At 46.5% G+C, this 11016-nt stretch overlaps 1 pseudogene; it reads right to left on the bottom strand.

Moving 5' to 3' along the window:
* Positions 1 to 1657: 1657 nt before the first annotated feature.
* On the bottom strand, positions 1658 to 8619 carry LOC114909403 (plexin-B2-like; annotated as a pseudogene).
* Between the last annotated feature and the right edge of the window lie 2397 nt (positions 8620 to 11016).

The following is an 11016-nucleotide window of genomic DNA, read 5'->3' as shown; positions in this document are numbered from 1 at the left end:
TTGAAAGTGATCATGTTCTTGAGGTATCTGGGAGCAAATCCACTGATGGGCTTGTAGGCAAGCCCAGAGATTTAAACTTGAACCCAGCAGCTACAGGAAGCCAACAGAGAACGACAAAGAACGATTCATGGGAATACCTTGGCAAGTCAAATACAATTCATGCAGGGGGTTCTGATCAGCTGGAGAGGCTCGCTGGTAGAGGCCAGAAGAGCAGACACAAGGGATATGCAGTAGTGTAGGTAGGATATTACAATGGCCTGGACCAGGAGAAGCTGCATAGAGTGTGTTGTAAGCCAAATGTTTATTCAGCTGAAGTTGTGCAGGATGTATCTGCTGGACTAGGTTATGCCTTCAGTGAGCTGAAAGAAGAACATACTTGAGTCAGAGCTGGATATCATCGACATAGGACTGATGGGAGAGTCAATGAGACTCGATGACAGCCAAGGGAGAACATGTGGATAGAGAAGAGTAAGGGGCCCAGCACTGAGACCTGGGCACAGCAGTCGAGAGAGACTAAAGGGTAGACAGGGAACCGCACCAAATCACCTGGTAAGAGCTACCTGATTCACAAGACTCAGTAAAATAATTGGTTAGCAATCATACATTTACGGTACCAGTTTACTGAAGATTAGAAATGCAACAATTTACAAGCATTTAGTCAGAGAAAAACAGAACCTAAGTATGTCATCGTCATCAGAAAGGATATGGCTCATACCGAAACAGGCTGGTGACAATGTGAAAGACTTCTAACATTTTTCAGAATGTCAGTATGACTCCTTTAAACTTTGAAGTAGACATTGGAAAAAGAGCCGAGAGCAACAACAGCTGTCGCAAAGATAATAATGATAAAGTAACAATAAAAAAGTGAGATCTAATCATGAATAGATACATCTACTCCACCGAAAATGAGAGATGGGGGTGTCCGCAGAGTGACAGAGGTGCCTCTTATGACAGTATGGTTACTGCGATATGTGCTCTCCCATGCTGCAGTGCTGTTTTCTGCACAACCCCCTTGTACAGGGGATGAGGACAAGAAGGCCCAACAGGCAAGGAAATGAACACATTGGTCACTGGCGGTCCAATACACAGATTCCAGACCCTTAACTTTATATCTCACTTCAAAAACAGAGGTCCCATCCTCCCATCATTGAACACTGGAGAACATTTATCAGGCACAAAAATATGACATATCCAAAACAAAAAATGTAAATATATAAGGCTTTCTGGGTAAAAAATGCACAATAAAAACTATAAACTTAATTCTTAATCTTATTCTAATATTCTGTACTATTCTTAAACTTTTTTTATACTGGAAGAAATTGAACATTTAACTGAACAACAACAACTAACAACAGCTGAACAGATAAAGCCTGCAATTAAGGAAGGGCTTATTTCAAAGGCCGGGCTGCAATGGTCACATGTCTCATCACTGAGAACGTCTGGTGTGGTGTCTCCTGCAGATCCCTCGGCCCCTTGGCACGTGTTGTATGATCTGGACCAGCACAGGGAGGGGGATCGACTTTGAGAACCGTTAGGGAATTGTGACACCGTTTCAGACACAACAACATTTAAGATGGGGGGGGGGGGGGAGCTTCCTCGGAACAGCCCATTCCTTCCCTTCCCCACGTCTTTGCTATTCCACTCAGGACACAGGCCATATGAAATAAACTCCGCTTTAATTTCTGGCCCCACAGTACCAAAACCGGCCCCCGCCCTCCTACAGAGGTTAGGGGTCTGTCACTTTGTTCTCCAGTACAGCCACTATCTGCTGCAGTCTCAGAGCAAGCTGTTTATTCTGGGCAGCGGGGTCCTCGTCAAAGGAGGTGATGATCTGGAAGGAAGGCAAGAACAGATTCCGTTAGAGAAGATGCACAGCGTCGTGTTCGATCTCAGATCCTTGTGTTCATATGTGTCTGACAGGAAGGGAGAGTGAGTCCACATACCACATCATAGTACTTGTTTGCATACTGGTACAGCTGATGCAGAGCCACCTGGGTGCTGAGTTTGCCTGTGTGAGACTGCGAGACAAAGAACAACTTGAAGTAAGGAACTTCTAGGACTGACCAAAACCAGCCGAAGCAGCCATATCTACACCCCCTTTGAAGGTAAGATCTTCTGGCTCCTCACTGTGTCCACATAAGACATAACATCACAACCTCACAGAAGTATCTATTCTGCACTTACGTGAGCGATGAACATCGGTGCATCAAGTGGATAGTAACAAACTAGGTTTACTTAATTACATGTCTACAGCCATGTCTCCTTCTCTTAATGTAACGCACAAATTGTATTTTTGCTGAGATGTATGTCACTTTGGAGAAAAGCGTCTGCTAAATGAATAAATGTAAATGTAAGTACAAGGGCAATAGTGGAAGACTCACTCACCCGTGACACCTTCGCTAAGTGGGTGTTCATATGCTGGTTGCTGACGGCACCATCTCCCTGATGCCCTTGTAGTAACTATGGACAAACACAAGCCGAGACAGGTCATCTTGATTAAAGGCAAAGGGATTTTTGCAGATGGTAGGAAATGGTGAGATTACCAAGTGGTAGCCCTGACAGTACTTACTCCTCCACCATTTTCTTGTATGTGGAGATTTCCTTTGCATAGAGTAATTTGTGATTCGGGGAATCCTGTAAGGAATAAAGCCAAAGGAAAATGGTTACAGAGGGATCATGGGCTGGAAAAAAAAATGAAGTCCTGGCTCATGGATCCTTCCCTTTGCTTAACATCAACAATGGCATAATGTCAAGGCACTCCCAGGCTCACCCTGCTCAACTTGCGCTCGCTCTTGGTGCAGGCATCCATGAAGGTCTGGACAATAACAAACAAGGAGGCGTCCACCACTTCGTTCACAGTGAATGTCGAAGATGAAGTGGGGGTTCCTCAGGATGTTCACCCAGAACCTCAAAGGCAAGCTGTGGAGACACAAGCCTTTCAAGAAACACAACACTAGCACTCACACTCATTCCATGCAAATATAACTGTGGCCTCATCTTTAACCCTGTTTCTGCATGTTATTCCTGTTCTCAGCTCTCATATGTCCCAATGAAACTCCCACAATTAATCAGAGTTAGAATCTGGCTGCAATTCACTTTGCCTTATCAACTGAGTACCGAGGCACACGATACAGGGATCATACAAATGCATTATTATGTTGCAGATTAATTTAAAAATGCAGAAAATAGACACTTCTTCCCCCACATTTATTTAAGAGTTGAGGCATCTGAGCCAAATAAGTTTGGAATTCATCTCTGATTTAATACCCAGAGAGATGTTCCAAACAAATGAACAGAAAGAAGTGGATTTAATAAATTAGCAGGGGACATAATTATGCTGTCTGTTCAGCATGTAATAGTACACAAATTCATCAGTAAGCCAAAAGTGTTGTAATTACACTGTTCATCACTCATTCTCACAATACCAACACTTCTAGTCTATGCTGCCAGAAGAACCTGTCAATCAAGATAAATGTATATGACGCAGATGGTTTACTGCGGTATAAATTCCACATCAACGTATCCAGTGTGTACGGAGCTCTCAGTAGGAATTTTAAACGAAAAATACAGTGTCAAGCACGCACACGCGCACACACTGTCTGAAGCTGCTCGTCCCGAGCAGGGTTGCCGGCGAGCCGGAGTCTAATCCGGCAACACAGGGGCGCAGGGCTGGAGGGGACACACCCAAGACGGGATGCCAGTCTGTCGCAAGAAACCCCAAGCAGTACCCCCCACGCCCTTGCGCCTCCCCTCACCGTGAAGCATTTGTCTCTGAAAACTGACAGCTCCAGCGCTGCTTTCTCGGGAATTCTCCCTGCCAGAGACGGCAAGAGCACTCTACCTGCTGGTCTTCCACATGTCAATGGTCTGGTCATCCACGTTGTCGTGCTTCTGTGCCTGTTCGTCCAGGAAGTCAAAAAAGTACTTGACTGCTGGGGGCCCAACGGATGAACAGAGGACACTGCGGAAGAAGTCGTCCACAAACTGTTGTAGAGTGCCCTGAAACAAACACATTTGCGCATATGTAAGCAAGTCCAGGTGAGGAGGAGCCATTTCAAAAGCATAGCAATCCTGTATTTCTGTCATGAAATCCTGATAAATATATTGTAATGACCTGCGTTACAGTTTTGAGGGGGAAATATGCTTATTGTCATGGGTTAGCGTTTGGGTGACGTGCGGGGGATATAAGGGGCTGATTGCGTCTGCCAGGGGAGAAAGAGGAGTGAGCCTGGGGGTGCTAAGCAGGGGTGGGAAGGCTGGCGAGACACGCAGGTCCTGGAGGAAATGGGGTCCCTGGTGCCGGTGTTCAATAAAATGTTCGAGATGAACGGTACCTCTGCGTCCTTCCTTCGCCCCAACCAAGCCCACGGCGCTGCGTGCCACAATATGATATCCAAATACTAATCCAAATATTTCACTTTGCATTCCAAATACAGATTTTATTATTAGAACTATCTTTACATATTCAGGGCTAGAATATAGAAGTATGATTGGATTCTTAGCAATGCACAACCAAACTGCTGCATATTAATGTGTTGTAGGCTTCACCAGCCCAGTGTATTTAGCATTCTAACTGCAGCAGGCTATTAACAAACCAACCTTGACAGACAGCAACCGCATCAAATAAAGCTCTGTGATGGCTTTGGTCATCGACTTGTCCTTCATGTTGCCCTTCTTGGATTTGACCTCATCCACCTCCTCTGCTGGCCGCACCAGGTGGAACACCTTGTCCTCTTCAAGCAGAGCATTTCCTGAAGGAGTAGGTAGAGTAGGGTTGTCAGCAAGACCATGGGAACACTACGGAAGGCAAGAAGTAGTACAGGAGCACCACTCACTCTCTTCATGACTGTCCTGGTGCTGGTCATAAGACTGCAGAGGATGCAGGACCCTAGACAGGACAAGAGTGGCGTTGTCTCGCACCTGAAACACAAGAACTATGTTCAGCCCGAGCTGGATACAGTCTGACAGATTTCAGGTCTGGAGCAGACACGACACAGACATTTGGTCACCACGTAAGGGGCAAGCCGTGACTCAAACCTGTACCGTTAGAATCGATGCGTCCATTTCTTAAGATGTAACTCACGTCATAGTCGGCCAAAGTGTTCATGGCGCTTCCATCTGCCCTCCTTTTGCGATGTCAAGTCAAGGTCCGACAGAATCTGCCCAGCAGATTCTACAGAGCAGAAAGACTATTTCAACATTCATTTATATCCCAATCATATGCAGACTGGTGCAATCCAAGCAAGGAAACCCTTGCCTATAAAACAGAAATAATGTCATACCTACTTCAGTAATAAACAGTTCATGTCATGAATCGTTATATTATGCAACTGTGCTCCAGCTCAGTTGGTCCTTACCGAGAGTGACGCTTTCCACCTTGGGCCTCTGAGAATAGGGCACATTTTTGTACACTTGCTCAAGGATCTTCTCCTTCACTTGGGAGATGGTGTCACAGTTGAGTACCTTGACCAAAGTGACACCTGGCCCTTCCCCGTGAACGAGGACCTGCAGAGTCTAAGGCGAAAAGGGCGGTTAGCACTTGGCCTTCTGTGCATGCATCCAGTTCCCACACTGTAGATTTAACGTGCATCTTCAAAAACTGTCATAGATCACAAGGATTCTGCTGATCACGAAAGTGTCCACCGGTATTGTCTTCTTCCCATTTCTTGGAGTTCATTTAGCACCACAGATATCCTTTCAAAATGAAGCATTCATACCCCAAGTGACCGCCGACGTGTGATCGGGTTCAGCCTACATAATACTCACCAGCGTACAGTACTCCACGTCGTCCCCCAGCAGGTCAGCGTCATTCAGCGTGTACTTGGCCTTTTTCATGACAGCATCCACTGGGCCTTTCTCCACTTGGTGTTTGACGGCTTGAAACAGCTTGTACAAAGGCTCTCCTACCGAGTCCTGCCCCGCACAAGAATTCACCATCAAGCTTCTTTCAGAACAAAACCGTTCCCTGTCACTAAAGCAAAAACCTTCATTTGTTCAAACAAAGATCTGAACCAGTAGAAAATAAGATTAATCCACAGAGTGGGAATCAATGAGATTAATTTTGTGTCACAAAAGATGATACCTTCAAGAACTGATAGAGACAGATAGACATCCAGTGCACAGCATTTTCTCCACCACCGTCTCTGACCTACAAGTAAGGGGCAGAGAAATTACTTTTTTAAAGTGGGCAGGGGAAGATCACATTATTTACAAAAAAAAAAAAAGGGCCGTTCTGAGACACCTTAAAGATACGCTGGTCTTATACACCTCACCTGTGCAGCATGAGCTTGGGGTTCTTGCTAGGGGCATATTGTTCCATGAGTTCTAACAGGAGTGTCCTCATGATGTCTGTGTAGTAGTCCAACTTGCCGTGAAGCGCCACCGTCAGCAGGGAGGCAAAGTAGCCCTTTGACCGGGCATTGAAGTCAGGATGCCCCTCTAAGGTGCGGATGAACTGACAAAGGCACGATCTGCTATACACCTCATATATCATTCTAAATTGTGTGCTATACAGCTGGAAAACACATAAAATCCATTAACTTTTATGCTGTGAAAGCCAGTCTGATGATTGTGATCACACACAGGCTGAAATCACTTATCCCAAGAGGGGTCGCGGCAACACAGGGCGCAAGGCTGGAGGGGGATGGGACACACCCAGGACGGGACGCCAGTCCATCGCAAGGCACCCCGAGCCCCCTCTCTTTCAAACACAGGGGAAACGTATGAACTCCACACAGACATTTGAATTTGAACTCACACATAAACCCACAGCCCAGGAGTCACCCATTGAATGACAAGAGCACACTCGAACCCCAGACCCGCCAGAGAGCGGGACCCAGCCAAGCCGCTGTGCCACTGCACTCCCCAGTGATGATTGTGAGGATTGTATTAATTTCACATTAAAAAAGAACTGGAGCAGCAAAGAACAGATGGAAAAAGACACAAATATGCAGTTTTTAGGCACTTGTGACAATAAGGAAAGGTTTTGGGAGCTGCACTGATGTTAGGACCTACACTGAGAAGGAAAGGCTTGCTATTCAGCAGGTTGAGGAACTGGTTGAGGGCCTGCGTCACTGTTGCCCTCCTCGCCTCAGGAATGTCCATCTTGCCAGTGATCATCACGTCATTGGCGCTGTCATTGAAAGGCAGGAAGAAAACACGGTCTGTGTAGGTCTTGTAGTCCAGGAAGGGGATACAGGGTTCACTGAGGTCACCGGTGTGGTCCTCCATTTCAATCATGAGCTCATGAAAAGGGTTAGGAATAAAGCTTTACATGCGCTATACAGGGGATTGTGCAACTGTAGATTAAAGGGCTCTTGCAAGTGGTAAGAGCCGAGTAAAGGCTGCAGATGAGCAGAATATTAGTTATGGAAAAGACCTGTGAACTCCTTCTTGCAGTGGTCACGAACCCTCCCCTCCAGGTTCTCGAGCTGCTGCCTTAGTTTCTCATATCCTCTCTCAGCTCACTGGCTCCTCCTCCTGTGCACACACATGGAAATGATCAAATTACAAAAGTGCCTCGAAAGAGGAAGCGATAAAATTCATACACTGAGTAATGGTGTTATGTAACTACCTACCCACTTAGGACAAAAAGTAAAACTATCCACACTGTGGCTGTTTTCAGTTTTATTTATTTATTCATTTTTTAAGGGGGTGCGGTGGTGCAGTGGCGCAGTGGCGCAGTGGGTTGGACCGGGTCCTGCTCTCCCGTGAGTCTGGGGTTCGAGTCCCGCTTGGGGTGCCTTGCGACGGACTGGCGTCCCATCCTGGGTGTGTCCCCTCCCCCTCCGGCCTTACGCCCTGTGTTGCCGGGTAGGCTCTGGTTCCCCGTGACCCCGTAAGGGACAAGCGGTTCTGAAAATGTGTGTGTGTGTGTGTGTGTGTGAAATCCCCCCTTTCAGAGGCCCATACCGAGGTATGATCTGAAAAAAGAGCATTTCCTCTTCAGATACATACTTACAATGTACAGACAGGTTATCTGCATTTTGTAACGATTAGAGAGCCCGTGGGGGGGGGGGAAATGTTTGCCAGAGTTTATCCCTTCTTGTTATTACTTTCGGTAGAAAAACGATAAGGTAAATTGGTGTATTTGTGAGATGTTTGTTTTGTACGTGCATTTTTCGTGAGGGAAAAAGTCATTCATTCTAATAAAACCATTACCATCCTGCTCCAAAGGGACAGGTGTGTCACTAATAGAAATAACTAGATTACGTTTGCCTTGGTAGAAGTAAGCCAATGCCAGCATTAGGATTGCCAAAAGTATTTTTTTTTTTTTTTTTTTTTGTTAACAAATCGGATATAGAATAGTATTCATGGTAGGAGATTAGACACCAAGTGAACTGTTAGACATGAGATCTGGCAGTTTTTAGCTATGAACAAAAGGACATTTATTAATTTGCTTGGATAGATAAAAGGACAGGAGGTAATAAATGTGCTATTTTTTGTATGATACAGAGAAAACATGGTGCAGCCTCTCCAGAAACTCACATCAGTGATTTCAGGGTTGGGACAGTCCCTCCTCCGCTCACCACTCGGACACCTTTTCCGATACTCGCAGGACTTGGTTTTATCGCACCACACACAACTGTAGATGGGGTCTGCACTCTTGCACAGGCTGCAGTCCTCACCGTTTCTGGTGTCCAGCGCTGTACAGTGCGTGTCGTCACAGGTTCCTCTCGCTTCAGTTTCTGCCTGTAGACCGGGAGCAGCAGAATCGAGGCATGATCTGACTGCCCGAGGTGTGGACGCAGCAGGGAGCGGTACGCACCTTTGTGTGAAGTGTAGCAGTGGTCGAGGGTGTTTGAGCCTCTGGTGGGGCAGGAGATGTGCTGATGGTACTTGGGGTACACGTTCCTGAAATTGGCTTGGTTAAAGTCCCCAGAGATAATGAACAGTCCACCTGGGTGCTTGTTCTCGTACTTAGTGACGACGTGGTACAGTTTGTTCAGCGCGCTGTGTGTGTTCCCTTGGGTGGGATGTAACTGCGGCCATAAGCACAGCCGAGAACTCCCTGGGCAGGTAGAGAGAGTCGGCATTTGATCAGGATGTATTCAAGGTCCGGAGTGCAGTTCTGTGCAATCACTTCCACATTCGTGCACCATGCGTTGTTAATAAGAAAGCATACGCCCCTCCTCTCGTTTTCCCCAATGAATCAGTCCAATCTGCGCGGTAAATTGAGAAGCCCTCGGGCTGCAGCGCGTGGTCCGGTGTGCTGGCGGTGAGCCACAAAGCAGAAAACGCAGCAGTTCCGTAAATCTCTTCGGAATTTAAGTCGCCCTCTGAGATCGTCCAGTTTGTTGTCCAGAGACTGAACGTTGGACAGGAAAATGCTGGGCATCGGAGGTCGTAGCCCTCGGCATTTCGCTCTCAACTGAACGCCGGCCTCTGCGGCCTCGTTTCCGAGATCGCGTCTTCTGTGTGGTCTCAGGTGGGACGCGGTCATGATATTGTTCGCGGCAGAGCGAAGGTACCGAGTTCAGCTCTATAAATGCTAAGAATTGCGTCTAATCGCACTGTTTCACGTATTTGCAGAAGTGTTTGGCGGTCATGAGTAATAAGAGAATAAACTGGCTGGAAGGACAGTGACACAAACAAAATAATATACACTAAACTAACAAGTCTGCGAGGAGGAGTAATCAACACGTCGCCTCGTGCTGGCGCCATGTTGAATGTATTAAAATAACTAAGTAATTAAAATAAATTAACCAACCATAAGAGCAATAAAAATCCTATTAAAATTCATTAAAAACAAATTTAAAAATAAAATTCATTCCCCTCCTGACATTCTATCATACTCTGAAAATCTACAGTAACATATGGCTGCTCATTAATATCATCATTCTGGTCTGAATAAAGAGCTCATCATACTGTAGGGGGGTGCAGCCACAACCGGCCAGTCCGTATGACTTCCATCCCCTACCAGCAAACATCGGTCTCGGTCCTCCTCCATCTTTGCTGCTGGCTTTTCCTCTTTCCTGCTCACCCCCCTCCTCTCTTCTGCTCTTCTTGTACTCCTTTGGAGTAAGGCCTTTGCTCCGCTTCCTATTTGTATCCTTTAGGGTACTCTGGGCTTTGGTGGGTGAGGTCCTTGGGGTCACACACATCAGGTGTTCCTTCTCTGCTCCTAACTCTGCATGCACCTGCTCCTCAGCAACATTACGTTGGACAAACATCTCTTCCTCCCTTCCGCCAGACACCCGGCTCCCCGACACGGCGTCAGTATAGGAGGGTTTCCTCTGAGAGCAAGTGCGGGCAAGATGCTTTTCTGCCCCGCAGATATTACACCTGCATGGACCTTTACAATCTCTAGCCATATGGCCTTCCTCCAGACAGTTATTGCACTGCATGTTGGTGCACTCAGCCCCCGTATGCCCAAACCCCTGACACATTCGACAGAAGGGTGGCTGGTTAGAATAAAAAGATAGCCCTTGCTTGTACCCAAATTAAAAGTAGCGGGTGGGTGGCGAAACCCATCTAAACCTTGTGGATGAGGGAGCAAACGGATCCGAAACTGTCTTTTCCCTATCGACTTCCGCCAAAATAAAAGGGTTAAAAACATGCACAGTCACTATGCGCTGGTTATTAACCCAACGGTTCTCGACATCATAGAATTTCAATGCAGAATGATTGGCGAGGGTTCTGCAGTTCTCAAAAATCCTTTTAAAACAAAGTTCTGTAGTTAAAGTGACGTCAAAGAACCGCAGCAGGTTATTCCATTGAACGCAAATAACATCCTCCACAGCAAGACTGAGGAGACCCAAAATTACCTCTTTTATAAAGGTAAGTCGGTCACGGAAGTCTCTGTCTTCCTCCTAGGATCTCCAGTAAAATCAAGCTGTGTTTTCAACGGTCCTCCATCCGCTGCCCGCATTCCATTCGGCGGAAAAAGAAGTTCTGCCGGTGTCCATTGTTTTCGCCAGTGGTCCATCTGCAGTTTTCAGGGGTGTACCCATCGAAGGTTCCTCCCTTGCAGATGGAGTTCTTCCTGGCAAAAGCTTCATGTATAAACTAATAAAG

Source organism: Scleropages formosus, chromosome 23, assembly GCF_900964775.1.
Source record: "Scleropages formosus chromosome 23, fSclFor1.1, whole genome shotgun sequence".
NCBI classification, from domain to species: Eukaryota; Metazoa; Chordata; class Actinopteri; order Osteoglossiformes; family Osteoglossidae; genus Scleropages; species Scleropages formosus.
The sequence above is the reverse complement of the archived record's forward strand: the minus strand, read 5'-3'. Positions and strand labels throughout refer to the sequence as shown.